The following is a 22,289-nucleotide window of genomic DNA, read 5'->3' as shown; positions in this document are numbered from 1 at the left end:
TTCCTATATCATTAATTTTTCCTAAAGTATTTAAAGTTGTAAACACTTCTTAATATGGATTTAAAATATTTTATTTAACCCTACTTTCACTGGAACATATATATAGAATTTCTCTCTAAAATAATACTGCAACTTAACTTTTTTTTGCATTATTTCCTAAACAAACGTTCCCAGGAGTAAAAGTACAAGGCCAATATATGTGATACTTTTTCGGATTTATAATCCACAGTATCACATTGCTTTCTGTTCACCAACAGTGTGAGAACATCTCTGTTCTTACTCCCAAGCAGTTTGAGAGTGTGTTTCACTAAATTCCTATATTCTCACCTGAATATTCTAATATTCTCTTTTTTTTCTCCTTGAAATTCATTTTAAGTTCTTCGCAATTGCTTCGCATTCTTTTTTGCAGTTAAACATTTTTTGTCAGATTCATTATCCATTTATAGTCATCTTCTGTAAAATATTTTCTCTAGTACGCTTTGGAAACACCCTTTATGTGGCTTTTCCTTTGGGCTGACGTCAAAACATTTCTAGGACTGGCTCCAATAAATGTATGCATTCTCTTTTGATATGGTAAAAACTGACTAGAATCTGAAAGTGAGGATTTCTCTAATGTTGCCTTTGTTCCCGAGGTCCACACAGAGCACTTGATTCAATGATGCTGTAACATTCTGCAGGACAATTATATAGCTATAATTATCAATTCTTATACCGCATCATTAATCTTGTGCCACTTCTTGTAAGAACTCTTATCACTACTTATTTTGAAATAAAATTTAAAAATCAGAATTAAAATGACATTTTTCTATATCTCATTTTAAGATGGCATCCTAAAAATCAACTTGGCTGTGAATTTTGGAAAAACCCTAGCCACAGGTCATAATGTTCCTGTGTGCCAAGAGAAGTTCTCTGAGAAATACTGGAGAGACTCAGACATATAGGAGGAGACTCTTCTTTGGCGCAGAATTGGCTGCACAAGAAAATGAAAGAGGAAACCATCAATTAAGAAAGACCATTTTTTAATTTACTAAAATAGAGCTCATTTCCCAAATAGGGTGTATATACTCAAAATGTAAGCCAAAGTATGCCACTCCTCTGACCAGGGTCCTGCACTGGCTCTCCATTTCACTTGGAGTAGAACTTAGGTCCTACACATCCAGTGCCTACTTCTGCCACCTCCTCTCTGCCTCACCCTTCTCCCCCATTCCTTTCATTCATTCTGCTCCAACCCTTCTGGCCTCTGGGCTGTTCCTGGAATAAGCTGAGCAAACTCCTACCTTGGATCTGGTCCTTGTATCAGCTGTTCTCTGCCTGGGTTTTCTTCCCCTCGACATCCATGGGGTGAACACTTGCTTACTCTTTCTAATACTTGCTCAAATGTCACCCTCTCAATGAGGGCTACCTAACTCCCTTACTTAAAGATGCAACCCGCACCCTGTCCTACCATATCTGAACCCACTTGCCCTGCTCTACTTTTTTCCCCCATAATAATTCTCACCTAACATCACATATAATTACTTATTGCTTATGTCTATTTTCTCTCTCCTTGTTAGAATATAAGTTCCAGCAGGGCAGGGATCCTTGTTTTGTTCACCAACATGTATCCCAAGGAACATAGAATAGTACCTGGCAAATTCAAACAATATTTGTGGAATGAATCACAAATATTTTTAAAGGAAAATACTGTTGGAGAGTGTGCCATGGATGGCATTTGTCTGGGTAGCTAGAAGAAGTATATGACCTAACTTAGTCTCATGTCAACTTTTTGATAATGTAGATCAATATTGTTGATTCATTGATTGGACACACATTTATCAGACATAGACTATGTATCAGCACTGTGCTAGACCCCAGGGACCCAAGGGAGAGAAGATATAATCTCTATCTTCAGTGAATGTGTAGACTAGCAGCACGTGGGGGTGCACTCAACCTAGTCCTACTAGGGGGTGTTCAGGAAAAACAGATCATCAGACTGAGATCTGAGGCAGGAAGAGGCTGGAGAAAGGGTACGAAGAGTGTGCAGAAGGCATTTCAAACGAAGGAGGCAGCGCGTTCAAAGGTCAGGCATGATGTGGTTCCTGCTTACCCTCAGTTCTATGCTACAGAATTTGGACTTTATACTCAGAGCAGTAGGGAATCATGGAAACCCTGAAATAGAGTTTAACATGGCCAGATCTACATCTTAAAAAGAATACTCTGTCCTCTGATTCTCAAGGTGTGTTAAACAAGCCTTTTAACAAATGCTTACAATAATCAAAATTCTCTTTCTTTGTGCTATGGGGGAAATTAGAATGGTATGTCTAGGGAAGAAATTTTAAACTATGTTGGTAAACTATGTCTTAAGCATAAGAATAAGAGGTATTGCGAAAGTTTTGTTTTTCCAAAGTTAATTACAATATGGAAAAGATATAAAAATCTTTTGAAGTGAAATGAATTATTGATTTTCCTTTTAGTTATTTTCTCTAAATTATTAAATAAGTTAAAGAAATTCAGTTTTATTTAGTTCTTAAAATTAAAAACTGAAAAAAAATGTTCAAAAAGTTGACTGAGAAGGAATACATTTACAACTTTCAATGTCAGAAAACTGTTGTTGCTTCAGAAATGTGCAGCAGAAGCAAGATGACATGTACTCTGAAAGCACATTTGATTCATGTGACTAGAATTTACAAAGAGGCAAAGTTATGTTCTTTACAAGCTCCTGGGTTTTTCTGCTGGGAAGGATAACCATCCTGTCGGTGTCAAATCCTGCCAGGTGTGTAACTGAGGTGTAAAGAGCTACCCCAGGCAACCGTCGCCCTATAACCAATGGTGTCCTAAGACACCTGGTAGAGGGCTCAATAAAAAAATTGCTGGGGCAGAATATCCTTCTATGACCTTATTCCGCCTTTCTGATGTTAAATGACCTCTAGTCACTTTCAGGATTTCATATCAGAGAGCTGGGGATTGTGGGGAGGTGAAAAGCATTTCCAGAAGAGTTTATGTTGCTTGAGGTTGGATTTTTACATTCTTGATTGAATGTATCTGTTCAAAGTTTGTCAAATTCATAACAGTGCTAGTGATTCTGCAAGAGAGAGAGTTTACCTTGTACCTCCATAGGAACATTTTTCTGCAGTGAAATCAAGATAATTTTTGATTGAGAGAATCTTATACATCTATTCGTAGATGATAATCTGTATTTCTTTGTGGTTGTTTGACTGCATTTTATTTTTATTATTTTTTAACATCTTTATTGGAGTGTAATTGCTTAACAATGTTGTTAGTTTCTGCTGTAGAACAAAGTGAATCAGTTATATGTATACATATATCCTCATATCTCCTCCCTCTTGCGTCTCCCTCCCACCCTCCCTCTCCCACCCCTCTAGGTGGTCACCGAATTGATCTCCCTGTGCTATGCAGCTGCTTCTCACTAGCTATTTTACATTTGGTAGTGTATATATGTCCATGCCACTCTCTCACTTCGTCCCAGCTTACCCTTCCCCCTCCCCATGTTCTCAAGTCCATTCTGTACGTCTGCATCTTTATTCCTGCCCTGTCCCTAGCTTCATCAGAACCTTTTTTTTTTTTTACATTCCGTATGTATGCGTTAGCATAAGATATTTGTTTTTCTAACTTCACTCTGTATGACACTCTAGGTCCAACCACCTCACTACAAATAACTCAATTTCATTTTTTTTTATGGCTGAGTAACATTCCACTGTATATATGTGCCACATCTTCTTTATCCTTGCATCTGTCGCTGGACACTTAGGTTGCTTCCATGTCCTGGCTATTGCAAATAGTGCTGCAGTGAACATTGGTGTGCATGTATCTTTTTGAATTATGGTTTTCTCTGGGTATGTGCTCAGTAGTGGGATTGCTGGGTCATATGGTAATTCTATTTTTAGTTTTTAAGGAACCTCCATACTGTTCTCCATAGTGGCTGTAACAATTTACATTCCCATCATCAGTGCAAGAGGGTTCCCTTCTCTCCACATCCTCTCCAGCATTTATTGTTTGTAGATTTTTTGATGATGGTCATTCTGACTGGTGTGAAGTGATACCTCATTGTGGTTTTGATTTGCATTTATCTAATAATTAGTGATGTTGAGCATCCTTTCGTGTGTTTGTTAGCAATCTGTATATCTTCTTTGAAGAAATGCCTATTTGTGTCTTCTGCCCATTTTTGGATTGGGTTGTTTGTTTTTTAGATATTGAGCTGCATGAGCTGCTTGTATATTTTGGAGATTAATCCTTTGTCAGTTGCTTTGTTTGCAACTATCTTCTCCCATTCTGCAGGTTGTCTTTTCATCTTGCTTATGATTTCCTTTGCTGTGCAAAAGCTTTGAAGTTTCATTAGGTCCCATGTGTTTATTTTTGTTTTTATTTCCATTTCTCTAGGAGGTGGGTCAAAAAGGATCTTGCTGTGATTTATGTCATAGAGTGTTCTGCCTATGTTTTCCTCTAAGAGTTTGATAGTGTCTGGCCTTACATTTAGGTCTTTAACCCATTTTGAGTTTATTTTTGTGTATGGTGTTAGGAAGTATTCTAATTTCATTCTTTTACATGTAGCTGTCCAGTTTTCCCAGCACCACTTATTGAAGAGGCTGTCTTTTCTCCATTGTATATTCTTGCCTCCTTTATCAAAGATAAGGTGACTATATGTGTATGGGTTTATCTCTGGGCTTTCTACCCTGTTCCATTGATCTATATTTCTGTTTTTGTGCCAGTACCATACTGTCTTGATTACTGAAGCTTTGTAGTATAGCCTGAAGTCAGGGAGCCTGATTCCTCCAGCTCCATTTTTCTTTCTCAAGATTGCTTTGGCTATTTGGGGTCATTTGTGTTTCCATACAAATTGTGAAATTTTTTGTTCTAATTCTGTGAAAAATGCCAGTGGTAGTTTGATAGGGATTTCATTGAATCTGTAGATTGCTTTCGGTAGTATAGTCATTTTCACAATATTGATTCTTCCAATCCAAGAATTTGGTATATCTCTCCATCTGTTTATGTCATCTTTAATTTCTTTCATCAGTGTCTTATAGTTTTCTGCATATAGGTCTTTTGTCTCCTTAGGTATGTTTACTCCTACATATTTTATTCTTTTTGTTGCATTGGTAAATGGGAGTGTTTCCTTAATTTCTCTTTCAGATTTTTCATCATCAGTGTATAGGAATGCAAGAGATTTCTGTGCATTAATTTTGTATCCTTCTACGTTACCAAATTCATTGATTAGCTCTAGTAGTTTTCTGGTAGGGTCTTTAGGAGTCTCTAAGTATACTTTCATGTCATCTGCAAACAGTGACAGCTTTACTTCTTCTTTTCCAATTTGGATTCCTTTTTTTCTTTTTCTTCTCTGATTGCTGTGGCTAAAACCTCCAAAACTATGTTGAATAATAGCGGTGAGAGTGGGCAAGCTTGTCTTGTACCTGATCTTAGAGGAAATGGTTTCATTTTTTCACCATTGAAAACGGTGTTGGCTGTGGGTTTGTCATATATGGCCTTTATTATGTTGAGGTAGATTCACTCTATGCCCACTTTCTGGAGAGTTTTTATCATAAATGGGTGTTGAATTTTGTCAAAAGCTTTTTCTGCATCGATTGAGATTATCTTATGGTTTTTATCCTTCAAGTTGTTAATATGGTGTATCACATTGATTGATTTGCATATATTGAAGAATCCTTGCATTCCTGAGATAAACCCCACTTGATCATGGGGTATGATCCTTTTAATGGGCTGTTTGATTCTGTTTGCTAGTATTTTGTTGGAGATTTTTACATCTAAGTTCATCAGTGATATTGGCCTGTAGTTTTCTTTTTTTGTGCCTTTTTTTTCTGGTTTTGGTATCAGGGTGATGGTGGTATTGTAGAATGAGTTTGGGAGTGTTCCTCCCTCTGCTACTTTTTGAAAGAGGTTGTGAAGGATAGGTGTTAGCCCTTCTCTAAATGTTTGATAGAATTTGCCTGTGAAGCCATCTGGTCCTGTGCTTTTGTTTGTTAGAAGATTTGTAATCACAGTTTCAATTTCAGTGCTTCTGGTTTGTCTGTCCATATTTTATTTTTCCTCCTGGTTCAGTCTTGGAAGGTTGTACTTTTCTAAGAATTTGTCCATTTCTTCCAGGTTGTCCATTTTACTGGCATATAGTTGCTTGTAGGGGTCTCTCACGATCCTTTGTTTTTCTGAAGTGTTAATTGTTACTTTTCCTTTTTCATTTCTAATTCGACTGATTTGAGTCCTCCCTATTTTCTTGATGAGTCTGGCTAATGGTTTATCAATTTTGTTTATCTTCTCAAAGAACCAGCTTTTAGTTTTATTGATCTTTGCTATTGTTTCCTTTATTTCTTTTTTATTTATTTCTGATCTGATCTTTATGATTTCTTTCCTTCTGCTAACTTTGGGGTTTTTGGGGTTTTTTTTTTTTTTTTGGTTCTTCTTTTCTAATTTCTTTAGGTGTAAGGTTATAATTTACAGAAATATCTTATGAATAAGAAATAAGACCTTTAATAAGACTTTATAAATAATTATTTGAGCTCTGTTTTTGTGATTCTGGTGTGTTTTCCAATACCACCAAGTAATTCTCCAGTTCTCAGCAGACACTTACTGGGCATCCTAGAAATTTAACTCAGTTCTGACACTATCTACCTGGAGACAGTGTCAGATCCCACAGGGTAAGAGTTTAATATTCAGCCCTCTCTCCCCCAATTTTCAGAGGTCGGTGGGTGGTGCTGAAGTTCCAACCCTCCAATCACTTGGTGTTTCTGGTGACCAGCCCTTTTTTGCGACTATCTAGAAGACCAAATCTAAGCCACTTCATTAACATAAACTCAGGTGTGCTCCAAAGGAGCTCCTTATGAATAGCGAAAGACAACTCTTATCTCTCAGGAAATTTCAAGGATTTTAGGAGATCTGCCAGAAACCAGGGACAAAGACCAAATATATTTCTTATTATACTATGGTATCATTCTCTTTTTTTGTAGCAGTGGATAAGAGCATGAGCTCTAGAGCCAGACTACCTGGGTCCAAACCAGGTGCTACAACTACCTAGCTCTGTGACCTTAGGCAAAGTACCTTAACCTCTTTTTGCCTCAGTCCCCTCATCTGTAAGATGGATATAATAACAGTGATAGTGTTCAGGACATGCTCTGCAAAATATGGCACCTTGACATGTTAAATATGTTAAACTGAAGGAATTTAAAACAGAGCAGAAGCAGGAAGGTCACTCTGACCTCCTCGCCCTTGCCCTTCTTCCCTGAAACAGGTTGTAAAACTCCCACGTGAGATGCCCTCCCTGTACCAGGAGGAAGGAAGACATTCTTATCACCAGAGACAGGGAATTGGGGGCCAAGAAATCTGTACAAACAAACCTTGTTAAACTCGACCTATTCTTCCTAATTACTTCTTCACCACTTATTACTCCTAGCCCAAGCCCTTTGTCTTGTCAGTTCTTCACAAATTTATTGTTTCTTTGTCTAAAATGTATTAAGGCTTCCTGCTCTGGTCACTTCTTCAGGTCTTGTGAAGGCTCCCATGTACAGTGTAAAAATATAATCAAACTTACATGTTTTACTCCTATTAATCTGTCTTTGTCAGTTAAATTTTCTGACCCTGCCAGGGACTCTAAGAGGTTCAAGAACAAGTTTTTCCTCCTGTACAACAGTCTCCACTTGATAGCATTGCAATTAGTTAATATATGTAAGCCCTGGGAACAGTGCGCATACCGGGTGAGAGCTTTGTAAATATTATCTCTGATTATCTAGCAAGTTTTACATTGTCTCACAGTGCTTTGAAGAAAAGTCAGCATTAAAAAATTCCCTGAAATAGGTGAATACCAACTCCAGATTAATAATCACATTGGACAATTGGTCACATCCTGTTTTAATTTATTTAATGGCATATGAAATGAACAAGGTTCACATCCATGTTGAAATTAACTCTGACAAATCAAGTTGGAAACTTTAAGATGTTCAATGTGTGTCCATTTTGTTTTGTTTTCTAATTGTTTCTACTTCTCGGCTGTGTTTTGTTTTTGTCTTTTTCCTGCAGGTATATTTTTTTCAAATTCAGAAGAAGCATGCTGCATTTAAATAATTTAGGCCTAACAGTTGTAACGTCTGAACACCACATTAAGGTGTTAGAACTATTAAAAGATAATTGGAAGACTATGAAATATTTTAAGAGCTGATTTGAGCAAAAATCAATTTGAATCAGGCAGTGCCCAGTTAGGCATGGCTAGGAGCACTCCACCAACAGGAGCTGGGGGGGAAGACTTTTAGAGAGAAGATGCAGAAGCAAAGCAAGGACATTATTTGATTGGCTATAGCTTATGCATTTGCCTTATTTGGAAAAGCCTAGTTTCCTGCTTGTGGTACATTGTCCTTAGGTTTCAACATCTAAAGCTTGAGGGATGGATAGGCTAAGATTTTGGTTTCCTAATGTACGTGTGCTACTAAGGCATTAGAGCCACCTCAGTGCAATGGCCTCCTTGTTTAACTAATTGAACACAACAAAGAAGTCAATGATGCCACTGAATTAACAGAGTGGAACTCAGACCCAGAAAGATGGCCCACAGTCCTAACAGCCTAAGCACGCCTCCCCAAAGTGTCTTACTTAAGAAGCGATGGACTCCTCGGTGCAGTTGACAAGAGCAAGCAGAGTCACTATAATACCAAAACGGAATCCTTGACCCCTTTGTATGGCTTAACTTGAAATGGTGAATTCTCCTTTAAGGTATTAAAGCTCCACATGTTTGGAATTCAGCAGGAGGGATTAACTTTGACAAACCAGGAATAGCTGCTTATGTTCAGAAAATGTAAGAAATAAAGCTTTTTAGTTTGGCGTCTGTTCTTCTAAAGATCTCCCAAATATGCTCACGATTGGAAGCGTGCATTCTTCTTTGCAGACTTTAGTAGAAAGCTTTAGATTGATGGCATTTCTACCTAATTCATTCATCAAATATTTATTGAGGAGCTGTATGTCTCAGGCACTGTCCTGGGTACTGAAAAGAGCAATGGAAAAGTCCCTGCCCTCATAAATGATTCATTGTGGAGTGTATATATTGCAGTGTTTGCATAATGGAGTGTATACATTGTGGAGGGAGACTAAGAGAAAACGAGTGAGGACAATACGCTATGTGACAAAAAGAAAACTCATTAAATAGAGTCGTCAGGGAAGACTTCATCATGAGGACATTTATTACTTTTTTTTTTTTTTTTTTTTTTTTTTTTGCGGTACGCGGGCCTCTCACCGTTGTGGCCTCTCCCGTTGTGGAGCACAGGCTCCGGACGCGCAGGCTCAGCGGCCATGGCTCACGGGCCCAGCCGCTCTGCGGCGTGTGTGATCTTCCCGGACCGGGGCACGAACCCGTGTCCCCTGCATCGGCAGGCAGACTCTCAACCACTGCGCCACCAGGGAAGCCCACCGTGAGGACATTTAGCAAAGACCTCAAGGAGATGGTGTTGTCTAGGGGAAGAGCATTCTAGGTAAAGGACCCAGAGACACAAAAGCTCTGAGGTGGGGCATGTGTGGCGTGTTTGAGGAACAGATAGTCTGGCTGGAGCAAAGTGAGCAAGGTAGGGTGTAACAGGATGTGAGTTTAGAGACATGAGGACGTGAGGGGAGAGCATGTAAATCATATAGGAATTTGGGCTACTCTAAGGGTTTTGCTTTTAGTCTGGATAATGGGAAACGTGGGGAGTTCTGAGAAGAAGAGTGACACAATCTTACCGTTTAAAGAGAGCAGTATGGCTATCGTGTAGAGGATAAACTAAAGGTGACAAGGGAGAGCAGCCTATTTCTGTAATTCAGGTGAGAGATAATGGTGCCTTTGGTTATGCTGATATTAATGACAGTAGTGAGAAATGGATGGATTCTGGACATTTTTGGATGTATAACCAACAGGATTTGCAAATGGATGGAATGTGAGGTGTAAGAGCAAGAGAGAAATCAAGCCTGAGCAACTGAAGGGCTGGAGCTGCCATTTGCTAAATAGGGAACCTGCTGGGATAAACAGGTTTAGAGAGATGGAATTAGACATGTGACATCAGACACGTTGAGTTCGAGATACCTATTTATTAGCCATCTGAGCAGCAATGTGGAATAAACAGACGGCTTTCCGATTCCTCTGCATTCTGAATATAGTCCTTCCAGCTAAGTGCTTCTATAGTACTGAGACATATTTGAATTGCTACTTGATATAAAACATGTTTATGAACTTCTATAAGAAATTCTGAACCTCAACGCTGCTTTCAGAGAAAGTAGAACACTAACAGGAAGAATATAATTTGTATGCTTAGGATGAGTAGAAAGAGTCCCAAACAGAGCTAACTCTCCTACAGCAGCTGCAACAGGCACCAAAGGGCAAAAGAGAGCAGATTTAACTGCGGTTTGATTTCAAACAGGCCGTGGTCTTGAGGGTTTCCACACTCTTTGGTACTGTATAAATCCGTTTGATTTTCAAGCACACGGGGAAACAGTGTTTCCTGTGCCAGATATGTATTTTTGCACAAAACTAGTTTGAAAGGCCTCAGCGTGAATACTCAAATTGCAATTGACCTCTGTCAGGGATGGCAACAGCACCAAGAAGTGGAGCATAAGAAATGAAAAAGAAATGAAGAGATACATTTGGAACAACAGGGAATGGCGGTGACGAAACTTCAGGAAATACAAAACATAAAGTAGAGGTTAAAAACCCAGATGCCTGTTGGAGAAAGTCAACGGTAAAGTCAGCCTTGTGTACACTCACATGCACGGTAACAGGAAGTGGTAGGGACTGTGGTGATCCATCCGCTGGGCACAGGTTTCCTCCAAAAGGGAGTTGGGGTGTTCTTTGCCATACAAGACTGGGAGCACAGAGCAGTAAGATCTTGTCTGATTGCCAGAAATCTAGATATTTACGTGAAATCTCCTGATTTTTAAAAATTTTTATTTATTATTATTTTTGGCTGCGTTGGGTCTTCGTTGCTGTGCGCAGGCTTTCTCTAGCTGCGGCGAGCGGGGGGCTACACTTTGTTGCGGTGCGCGGGCTTCTCATTGTGGTGGCTTCTCTTGTTGCAGAGCATGGGCTCTAGGCACATGGGCTTCAGTAGTTGTGGTGCGCAGGCTTCAGTAGCTGTGGCACGTGGGCTCAGTAGTTTTGGCGCAAGAGCTTAGTTGCTCCGTGGCATGTGGGATCTTCCCGGACCAGGGCTCGAACCCATGTCCTTGCATTGGCAGGCAGATTCTTAACCACTGCGCCACCAGGGAGGCCCTGAAATCGCCTGATTTTTTTAATGTTGGCATTCAGTTCACATTTCCAAACAGCACTATGTAAGCCAAACAAAATGTATGTGCGAGTTGCTTTTGGTCTTTAGGCCCCCACTTCACAACTTCTAACACTGCCATTTACATAAAAATAGTTTTAATTATTGACTAAACCAAGCCATTAAATTCCAACATAGTTATGACAATTATTTCTCCTCCACAGGATAAACAATTCTTTTTTGTGTGTGACCTGGAGTTTCTGTTTCAATATGAAGTCCTCATATTCAAATACAAGAGTAAATATAAGGTAATAATATAATAAAAATAATTCCTTTTCGGTTTTTTTAATAATGAAAGTTATTGACTTTTGTTACTATCCTTGCATAAATCTTCTCAAACTGAAGTCTACATCAAATTAAGTATGATGCAGAATAAGACAGTCATGCCCTGCTGCTTCTAAAATAGGTTGACATTTTGAAAGATTCTCCTGAAATATTTTTCTAAGGATGTTCAGCTTCAGAAATTATATAGGCTGATGGGAAAGGACTGGTTCTAATGGGAATGAACAAGTAGAGAGAAATTTTCATTATGATTAAAGGCCAGTCTTCATAGCCTTTCCTATAACTCATTTTCTCCATCATTCAATATAGAAATTTCCATTAAAAAGCAAGCATACTGGATGAGTGAACAGTTTTAGGGGAATGCTTAAAATCCTTCTGTTCGGATCCTGGTGTCCTCTAAGCTGGGTTAACCTAAGCAGACAGCTGGACCAGTGTTCAGGTGCTGTGATTTGAGAAAGATCTGGGAAGAGTTTTATCTTCCAGGAAACTTTCCTTAGAGACTCTTGCCCTATGGTGGCTTCATTTCTACTCACACAGATAGATTGGGTGTGGGGGTGTCTTCATTTTTTTTTTTTTTGTAAAATAATTGAGAAAGCAGATATCCCCAGAGTTGGGTAATGTTTTAAAACACTTACCAGCTAACACCTGGTGCAAGAGACTGACTTTAAAAAAAAATTTTTTTTTTCCCCCAACAGGGACAGGGAGCTGAGACAGCAAGAGCAAGAAGAAAGAACAGAGGCTGTAGAAGTCTGGAAAGGAGATGAACTGGAGGTATGAGGTGTCACTTAATTCTACCTAGTGCTAGCTCCGGTTCCCAGGAGAGCGAGGGTGCAGATGGAGACTTCAAATCACTTTCTATGTGGTCCCACCAGTGACAAATCAAAATGTTCTCAGGTTTTTGGTGGGGATTTAAAAAAAGTATCTTGCTCCAGATGAAAATAGAAAATTACTTAGAATTTAGAGAAAGGAAGGATCATTTTAGTTAATTTCACCCACACCCCTATTTTGTAGATAATCCCAGGTGCCTTCAGGAGAACGTTTCATGACTAGGGAAAAGATGTGTGGAAAACTATGGAGGAAAGAGTGAAGTGGAAGAGCTTGGCTCAAGGGGAAGCTGACAAATGTGTCTTGGTCACTTACCTGTAAATGGAACAGGTCTTACTTTGCAAACTTTGGAGAGATTTGCTGACATAGGGCTAAGAAGGGGTAAACCTGAGGTCAGAAGCTGCTGCTGAAAATGTAACCCTTCTCACAAATAAGGAAGTTCTCTGCCGTGGGCTGTGGCGCAGATGCCTGCTAGCCATGTGTTTGCTCAGTGATTTCTTTGGCACTCTGTAAAACCCTGTAGGATTTCAGGATATTAGTGCTTCCCCCGATTTACTCTTTGTAAACGGTCCATTTAGATACCCTTTACTACCAGTTAGCTTCATGTGAATCTCCTTTTATTGAAAAAAGGGGAGAAAGGGAGGTGTCTTTCTCTTTTCCCTTGCCTTATCAGGTTATAGATTATTTCTTTTTAGAGGGTCATTGTATATTTTATTCTTGCTAAATAACTGGGTTATGGATGTCTAGTCATCTAATGAGATCTAACTGTGTTCTCAATCCACAACAGCTGTAGATAAAGGTGTGCTTACAGCAAGAGATTACGTTGACGTTTTATTTCTCAAGGAGGAAAAACTCAAATACCATGTGGTAGACACTTTTTTGTTTGTTTCAAAGATCTGAAAAAGATAGTAGGATCTTGGTGTTGGATAATCTTTCTCTACTAAGTTAGATTATTAATATTTTCATTTACAAACAAGATGATACTTGACTGAATCACATCAGAAACGGGTAATTCTCTACCAGTTCACATAGTTGATACAGCATTTCACATAGTTGATACAGCGTTTTGTTTTTGTTTTTGTTTTTTTGGCCATGCAGTGCAGCATGTGGGACCTTAGTTGAAGAGTCTTAACCACTAGACTGCCAGGGAAGACCTGATACAGCATTTCTTTGCATAAATCCCCTGGGTCTTGCCTCATCATTTCCCAAGTGCTGTTTTAATCGCTCAGTAGTTAAAGGAAGCAATTCTGTTCAACTGAGATAGGCACACAAGGGAAGGCAAAATCTGGGCCAAGCCGGGAAACAGCACCATGGAAACAGACCTACAGCAAAAGAGGAAGAGGCCCTGGATTCTGCTTGGGTTGAGCACGCTGATGGCAGGACTTCTGTAGAGGGGATTTCTCTGCTTTTCCACTGCCCAGCTATGGAGGGGAGTACAGAAGTATCAGCAGGGAAGTGAAGATGACACTGTCAGGTCAGAAGGAGCTGTGTGGGCATCCCCTATGCCCCACAGCAATATGCAGTCTGAGAAATGTATGCCATCTCCCTCTTAATCCGTTCTAGGTGGATAAGAGTGAGCTTTGGATTTCCCTGAATCGAAATCTGTTCACTGTCCATTATTAGCAAATCTCTGAAGCCTCCCTTTCCTGGTCTCTTAACTCAAGATAATAATATAGCTGCTTCATTGGGTTGTGTCAGGATTTAAAGAAATGGTTCAGGCAAAACATTAGCACAGAGCTTGACACGTAGCTCCAGGAGAAAGCAATCGAGGAATTCTTTTCTCTAAAGTATGTATTACATGAAACATTTGGCAGGTTAACATTTGGCAGGTTTAAAGATAGTAAAGCATTGTTGGGAGAGGAGAGAGAAGGGAAATCAGAGAACTGGAATGGAACAACCCCAGTGAGAGGGGGACCACAGATAGCTCTAAATGGAAAGAGGCAGACAAAGCAGCAGAAAGAACCCTTAGCTAAGGTAAGCCCCAGGCCCAACTGTGTGTATTATAAGAAAATCATTTGATTCGAGCATCCTGGTTCTACTGCAGGGTTATGTTTTGTTTTCTCACTTTTATCTCATACTCAGCCTCACCTCATACATTTCATCATGTCCCCCTTCTTCCTTATAAAAATTTCTGTAAAGTTTCTCCCCCTTCTCCTCTCTCTCTCTTACTCACACCCACTTCTTTCCTCTTCATTCTTACTGGTACTTGCATTACGATTTACTTCTCTTTTGCTGTTCTTTACAAACATTACTCTCTCTAGCCTGCCAGCTACCTTCTTTTTTGTCCCTTCCAGATCATGAGAAAACTATATTTTCTTTCTCCATAAAGCAATCTTCTTTTTACTGACCACTTAACAAACTCCCTTTTAATCCCTTCTCTGTATCTGTTCTTATCTGCCCACCAGTCGTTCATTATTTCTTGGCCAATTTTTATTATTTATGCCAGCTGGAGATGCTGATCAAGGACCATTCACCTGCACATGTGCTAAATGCAAGTGTTTGCTTACTGGACTTTAGGTTTTCCGTATTTCAAAACCTTCATTAGAGAACGTTGCTGTGTGAACAATGGGCCTGTCCATTATTACGTAGTGAGAGATAACTAGCAAGCACAATGTATTGTCTGTAATGATATTTAAAGTGGCTTTTCTTCAAACCAAGATATTTTGGAATATAAAAGTGATAAAAATTGTCCAGGACTATTTAACAACTACCCAAATTATCCAATCACCAAAAATGATTTCTCTTGCTTTTGCCAAGGTAACTGAAGACAAAAGTGGGTTTCTGCCTTAGACGATCCACTGATTGTTTATACTATCTTAATGAGCTAGAGCATTGTCAAGTCAGACTTTAACCTGAATGTGTGTAGATATGCGTAAATGTATGATTTAATAGAAAGCAATTCCCCAGGAACCTAGGGTGGTCTAGATTCCACCATGGGAAGGCCATATTGGTGGAGAGAACCCACTTCTACTGCTATAGATTCCTCCTCTTTTCCATTTGCTTGAGGCAGAAGGGCTGATTTGCTACAATAGGATAAAGAAGAAATAATTTACTTGTCTTTGGACATTTTGTGAATTTGGCAAAGTTAAGTCTTTAATTCTGGTCTTTAATAAAGACCAGACTCAAATCATTCTTGGGGAAGCCACAATAAAAATTTGTCCCCAAAGTCCCGATGTATCAACACTTTCCAGTTATGTGTCATGTGCTTTTAGGAGTATCTATCCCTTCATCTCTGAAGTGGAGGAAATTTTATAATAGTTTGGGGAAAAAATGTGTTAGCAGTTGACAAACTTGGGTTCTAACACTAGTGCCTCCTCTACCCTTACCTGTGGCTCTGGGCACGCCACTTTGCTCTTTTCATCGCACTGTTCTCATCTATCACATAAGCTTGCCTTGAGTTATTGGTTACTGTGGATAACCAGAGAGCTGGATGACCATATAAACATGAGGCTTCCCCAAAAAGTTCATTTAGTGCATGAAATATTATTGATGGTAATAATGAGATTGAGGTCATCATGGAGGTGATCTGGTCAAATCTCTACCCAGTGCTGAAAGCAGCACCCACACAGACGCTAGAGCCAGAGTACTTACCTTGTCATGTCTTAGCTGTGTGACCTTGGGCAAGTTAATTAACCTCTCTGTTACTGAACCAGATTTGTTTTGCCTGATGCACAGCAAGCCAAAACAGTCACAAAGGTCAGCAGCCAAGCAAGGAGAAAGTTCCAACTCCCGCCTCGCAGGCCAGGGGCTCGGGGTATTTATGGGATGAGGAGTGAAGTTGCAGGTCGGTCCTAAGGCGTGGGGAACGTGGGGGAAGATGATTAGAAAAAGGGGCGGTAATTGTGGCTCTGCTCAGGCACAACTAAGTTCCAGGCCTCTACAGGTTCAAACACGGAGGTGCTTAGCACCACCTGAGGGCGGAGTTTTTGGCCCTCTGAGGTCAAAAGGTCACCCAGCAAACACTCGCGCATGCGCTGTTGGAGGTTCTGTGGGCCTACCTGGTCGTAACCAGCTGAGCTCCAGCTAGACACAGCTGACTCCAAGTTCCCTAAAACAATTCAGGCAAACATCTTATTGTTTAGGCTACTGCTGCTTGGAGGACATGCAAGTCTTAAAAACAACCTTGATTACTGAAGGCAGGTGAAATGGATTTGACTAATAATTACCCACAGTTTCATTTCTATGCTTAAGTTTCTTCATCTCTAAAATGGGACTAATAACAGTATCTACCATGCAAGATGGTTGTTAGAATTACATTAGTTCACAGGGTTAAAGTTCTTAGAATACTGCCTCGACATACTGCTTATATATAAGTATTAGCTATTATTTTGAGGGTTCTCAGGTAGCTGAGGTGTTACCACTATTCTCTGGGAGGGTGCCTCAGCCTTGGACCCCAGGTCTAACGCAGGTCTAGGAAACCCTCAGAACCAGAGTTAGTCTAGCATCTTTGGGTTTCCCTGATTATAGCAGGGCTATAATGAACATTATATAATGAACCAGACTCCTCTGAACTCTCCCTGTCTCAGACCTATTGATATATCCAAAGGGGACCAAAAGTTGTTTCTCAGGACTTGGTTTATGGAGACCTGGAGTTACAGGGTCCAAAGATGCAGGAACAGCCCATACCTCCAAGGTGTATGGGACCTTAATGTCCAGGGCTACTTAGTGAACTGGGGCATGGATCATTGCATATCTTGTTGGTGTACCTGAGTGTCCCTCGCCTTCATCTCTTTATAATACCTCTTTAAAAGCAAGATGATAAAGTGAAAGGGGTGGGAGGGGGAGGGTTGTCTTCAGAATTTTGCATTTTATTTTAATGACATGTGCTCCTTAGTTGGAATTTCAGCAATCTGTACCCAACATCAGACAGAAGCCAGTGTACCAATCCTCTCCATAGATGAGACAACAGTTAATAAAGCTGGCCTCCAGAGCACACTATTTATTCCTTATTTGTTATACCTTATTTTCTCCTTGAGTGATTGATAAATTCTTAGTGGTCTGCAGACCACTAAGAAAGGACGTGATGGGGGAATCTTTTGGAATTCCAGGCTTTCCTGACCTGTTATTTCTTAACTATGTCTCACTTTTAGCAGGTCATTTTAATGAGCTTTATTGCAAAATGCTTAGATAAGCAGCTTTAAGAATTGTGTATACTTTTGAAACCCAGAGGTAGCAAGGCAAACATCTGGCCCTTCCATTACTTCTGGCTTCTCGTCATTTCAAGGACCCCTCTCTTGGGCTCTAGATAGGGCATCAAAATAAACAGTATCTGCCCCTGCCTCTCCGTGGCACACCCCTCAGCTACTTATGGAAACCACCTCCAAACTGGTTGTTTCAGTTTCTATTTCTTCCCCACTCCAGTCTCTCTAACACTCTGCAGCCAAATTGATCTACATTCCTTGCTTAGCACTTTTCTCAGGTCACTCAATGCTCGGAGAGCTCCAGTGGTCCGGTGTTTCCATCCACACCAAGTGGAAACTCTCCTGTCCGGCTTCCACTGCAATCCGGGACCCGGGTGGGTGCACCTATTCTGCCACCCGCCATCTTGTTTTCTGTCCTCCTCAGTTCCAGTCTCTACTCTTGGGGCTGCTGCTTCTGAAGTACTGATTCCGGCTTCTCTGCCTTCCCTCGAATCGTTCCCTTGGCCTGGGAGTGCTTTTTCTTCTGCCTAAGAGAAGCCCGCCCATTTTCTGAGGCCCAGATCAAATTCTATCTTCTCTAGGAATCCCATTCTGACTCTTCCAACAAACACAGATTCTCCTAGCCCTCTAGAGTTATATGGTATCTAGATCCCATAACCTACACTATATAGGACATATATATATATATTAGCCTCTGTATTGGTTAGGATCCAGCAAAAAAAAAAAACATGGCACAATCAGAGTTTAATAGACTACATACAAGAGTATGGGTGGGGTGAAGAGAAATCAGCAAGGGAAAATGAAGGGCCATGGAGCTTGCAACTGCAGGAAACCCTTACCACCTGTAGGCTTGAAGGGGCAAGGGGACTGAATGGTGTCCAGAACTCCAAGCTGTAGCTGTAGGAAAGGACTGTCTGATAAGAGCTGAGGTCAAGGGACCTGGCTGGTCTGTGGCAGGCTGGCATGGGGAAAGCCAGGGAGATCAAGAGCTTGATCTCATTGTCCTGGAGCCTTGGGTCTCTTACCGGAAACTTCCATTAGCTAAATCCACTTGGAAGCCCGTGGGCCTGGGAGCCCATTGATGCCATCTGTGAAGTCCCGTGTAGCCCAGAGCAGGGTGGGGAAGAGTGGATCTGAGGGGCAAAAGGAAAACATGCAACACATGCTCTTTACTGTGGGTTTGAAAGGTTTCCTGCAGTGTGAGTTTTCTCCCAAACGAGACTCACAGAATAGAGACCACGGCTTGTGTTTGGTCAGCTTTGCCTTCCACAGTGCTTAGCTCAATGTGAATTAGGAAAGGTGTAAAAATGCATATACATTGAGACTGTAAAAAAAATAAAGGGTGTGCAGGGTCGGTTGTAACCTTCCACTCTTGGTTTGGTACCTTTTGAAGCATCTAAGCCTTGGTTTCCCAACTAACTCAGAGTAAAATTCAAATTCTTTAATGTGGTCTTAACTGTCCCTCTGACCTTATCCCTGTGAGTTCCCAGCTCTTGCCCATGTCACTGCTGCAGCCACCTGCCCTCTTGCTGTGCCCCAAATGTGTCCACTTCAGAGCCTTTGCATCTGCTGGCCCCTTTGCCTGGAGATTTCCACATGCTTTTTACTTCTTTCGAGTCTGCTAAAATGTTACCTTATCAGAGAGGCCTTCACTGATGACCGTAACTAACATAGTACCATCTCCCATTTCTCCCTATCCTCTTACATCATGTCATTTTCCATATAGTACTTACTTATCACCCTCTGACCTGTGATATATGTATTGTTCATCACTTGTTATTCTCCTTGCGCTAGAAGACAAGATCCATGGAGCAAGGACTTTATTTGCTTTGTTCCAAATACCAAGATCAATGCCTGACATGTAGTAAGAGCTTGATCATTGATTATATACGTACATGTATAGTTTTCCCCCACTATTTGAAAGTACAGCATTCCTTTGAAACCTTTCATAAGCTGGAATGGTGTCAAGCAAAGAAGCAATTACCTTAGGACTCATCTTGCTAACAAATGCACAGAATAAATGGAGATAGCTCACAGACGCAGACAAGTTCAAAGCTAAGGTGGCTTGATGCGGAGATGCAGTTCCATGGGAAAGGGCTTGGTGGCGCCACTCTCACTGCTTGTGTGTGTGTGTGTGTGTGTGTGTGTGTGTGTGTGTGTGTGTGTGATGCCTCTATATGGGACTCACTGCAAAACAAAGGCTGAATGCTATTTTTGCTTTTCACCTTTTTTGTAAAAATGAAAATCCTCTTCGGATTTCTTTCGGTTAAGGAAAACAGGTACTCTTGTAGGTCTTTTGTAGAAGTGGAGTCCCTTTTCACTGTTTATAAGCATTTTCATTGTTTATAAGTTTGAATGTGGATGTTTGCTCTTAGCCCATCCTTGGCTAAAATAATGTTCCATTTCGTATGTTTTTTATTGAGTCTGTGCTTAGGTAAGCCAGAAGCAATGACCAGTGCAGCTCTCACGGTGCTCATAGAACAGACCTCTCCTTCCCACTGGCCCCTTCCTAGCTTCTAGATGGCATTACTTTTGGTTAGAGTGTCACCAAAGATCCCAAGACCTGGAACCACAGGTCCTGTCCCCTGCTGTTATCTGGTTTGCAAAATCGCACATTGTTTCTCTTACAGCGAACTTCCTAATAGAGTTGCTCTTAGAGTTGCTGTACTATTTTTACTCATTCACTCCCCGGCAGGTTCAGGGCCCAGTACGATGGTCGGTGCCCTGGAATCAGCTCGCTCCTGGCTGGTTGCTCACAGTGCAGCCTGGTGGGCCTGTCTCCTGGGGGCTGACTGTGTGAGTTGAGCCAGTGGTGTGGGAGGCCTTGGCCTGGGAGCCTGCTGCTGGGGGCCCTACCCAGTGATGGCCCTCCTTATCCCTTTGAAGCTCCTGGACACACCAGGCACCGCTCTGCTGGCGTTTGTCCTGGTGGTGTCAGAGGCACGGGTCCCACTGGGCTCTTCAACACAGTACTCCCCACATCCAGGATATAGCCTTTTTTCTCTGCTTACTACTTTTCTGTCCTTTGCATGCAGCTGGAAAAAGCAGATGAACTACCCCCAAGAAATGCTGGACAGTATCCCCAGCCTTTCCAGATACCTAGCTCACCTAGGGGACAAATGCATCTCCTCCCTACCCACCGCCCCCAGGATTAAGGAAACTGGCTCTGTAAGTACCCTGACCAGAACACCACCAACCTACTCTGACACTTCTGATCACCAACTCTCTAGTGGTGACCTGATAGACATTTCTTCCTGATTTCCATACCAGCAGTGGCCACAGAGGCAAAGGCAAATACCAGTGGCCATTTGGCTATGGCATCCATGCCCCCTACATCTGAGGAGCTACATTTCTAGACTTCAGGCCATATGGTCTTGATGTTCTTCTCTAGGTGGTTCTGGACCTTGGTGATGGATACGTGGAAGATACCATCAGTAAATGGGATCCTTCTAAGGGGCATTAGGCCCAACTTACAAGTCTGTTACCCAAAATGAGGCAGTTCCTTAGTAATTTACCTTAGTTGTTTTACAAGACTTTGTACTTTGTTTTCACATTTCCACAGCTGGTAGAGTTTCAGATAATTCTTATCCCGAATGTATCCTCCGTATCCCTAACCTTATAAAGATAGCAGTGCCAACCCTCTCCCTGCCACTTCGAGCTTCCTCTATTCTGAATCGCTTACACTTCTCCCAGAGTACACTATGCTTTCCTCTGCTTGGTGCCTCTGCACATCCTATCCTTCTGCCTAGAACGTCCTAGCCTGGCTTGTCTGACTGGCAAACTCCCAAGTCTCTTTAACATCACAGCTCTTTTGAGGCCAGTCACCACTTAAGTAGAGCTCATCACTCCCTCCTGTGTGCCACCATTGTGCCTCCTACACGCCTTGATTTCTGCTCCCTCACATCATTAAGGGTCTTGCCTCTCCTACTGGATTGTGATTCTTAATAACCATTACCAGAGCCAGGGATTATTTATTTAAATGTGCAGCCCCAGTACAAATAGTGTCAAAAATATGTTAGGTGCTTACAGTTTATTGCTTCATTGAATAAAAGAATGAGGTCCTAACAGATTACCCGACTGAAGCCTCACCCACGACATCTGATGATTCATCCTATCCCCTAGGCCCAGCACACACTGAATTCTTTGTGAATGTTCCTGGGATAAAGAGATTAAATGAGTGAATATGTTTTGAAACCAGCAATTTTCTTGTTCATTTCCAATTTTCTCTGTGATCAGTACTTTTCTCAGTGAAGAATCGACTTCCTTCCACAAGACTCCATTCTGAATTCCCCAAAGTTTCTTTCTTTCTCATCCTGCTACATCCTGCCTACTTGTCATCTGAAGCTGGATTTTATAAATATTCAGAACAGATGGAGTTTTTACAATGGGCAAGAACCAAAGACCAGACTCTTACTAACTGAATGGAGCCCCCTGAGGAGGTTACTGTTAATAGCAACACAACTCTGATCTGCTTATGAGTCATGACGATTAAACATGATAGTATTAGTGAAAGGGTTTTATACAGAGATTAATGTAGTATAATTGATAATGATGCATTAGAATAATAGAGTTTGAGGGTAATAGCTACTAGCATTCACCCAGTTTATTCTCCTTGAAAGTTCAGGGAGTGCATTTGTACATTTTTCTATTTGACGTTAATACAGGTTGAGGCCATCAATATTTAATAAAATGAGAGAAATCCGAGCAATTGTAAATACTAATTTGGAGGTCAGCAAGAATATAATTTTGAAAGGTGTACCATTTATAA

Source organism: Phocoena sinus, chromosome 10 (genome assembly GCF_008692025.1).
Source record: "Phocoena sinus isolate mPhoSin1 chromosome 10, mPhoSin1.pri, whole genome shotgun sequence".
Taxonomy (NCBI): Eukaryota; Metazoa; Chordata; class Mammalia; order Artiodactyla; family Phocoenidae; genus Phocoena; species Phocoena sinus.
This window is presented reverse-complemented; position numbering follows the sequence as displayed.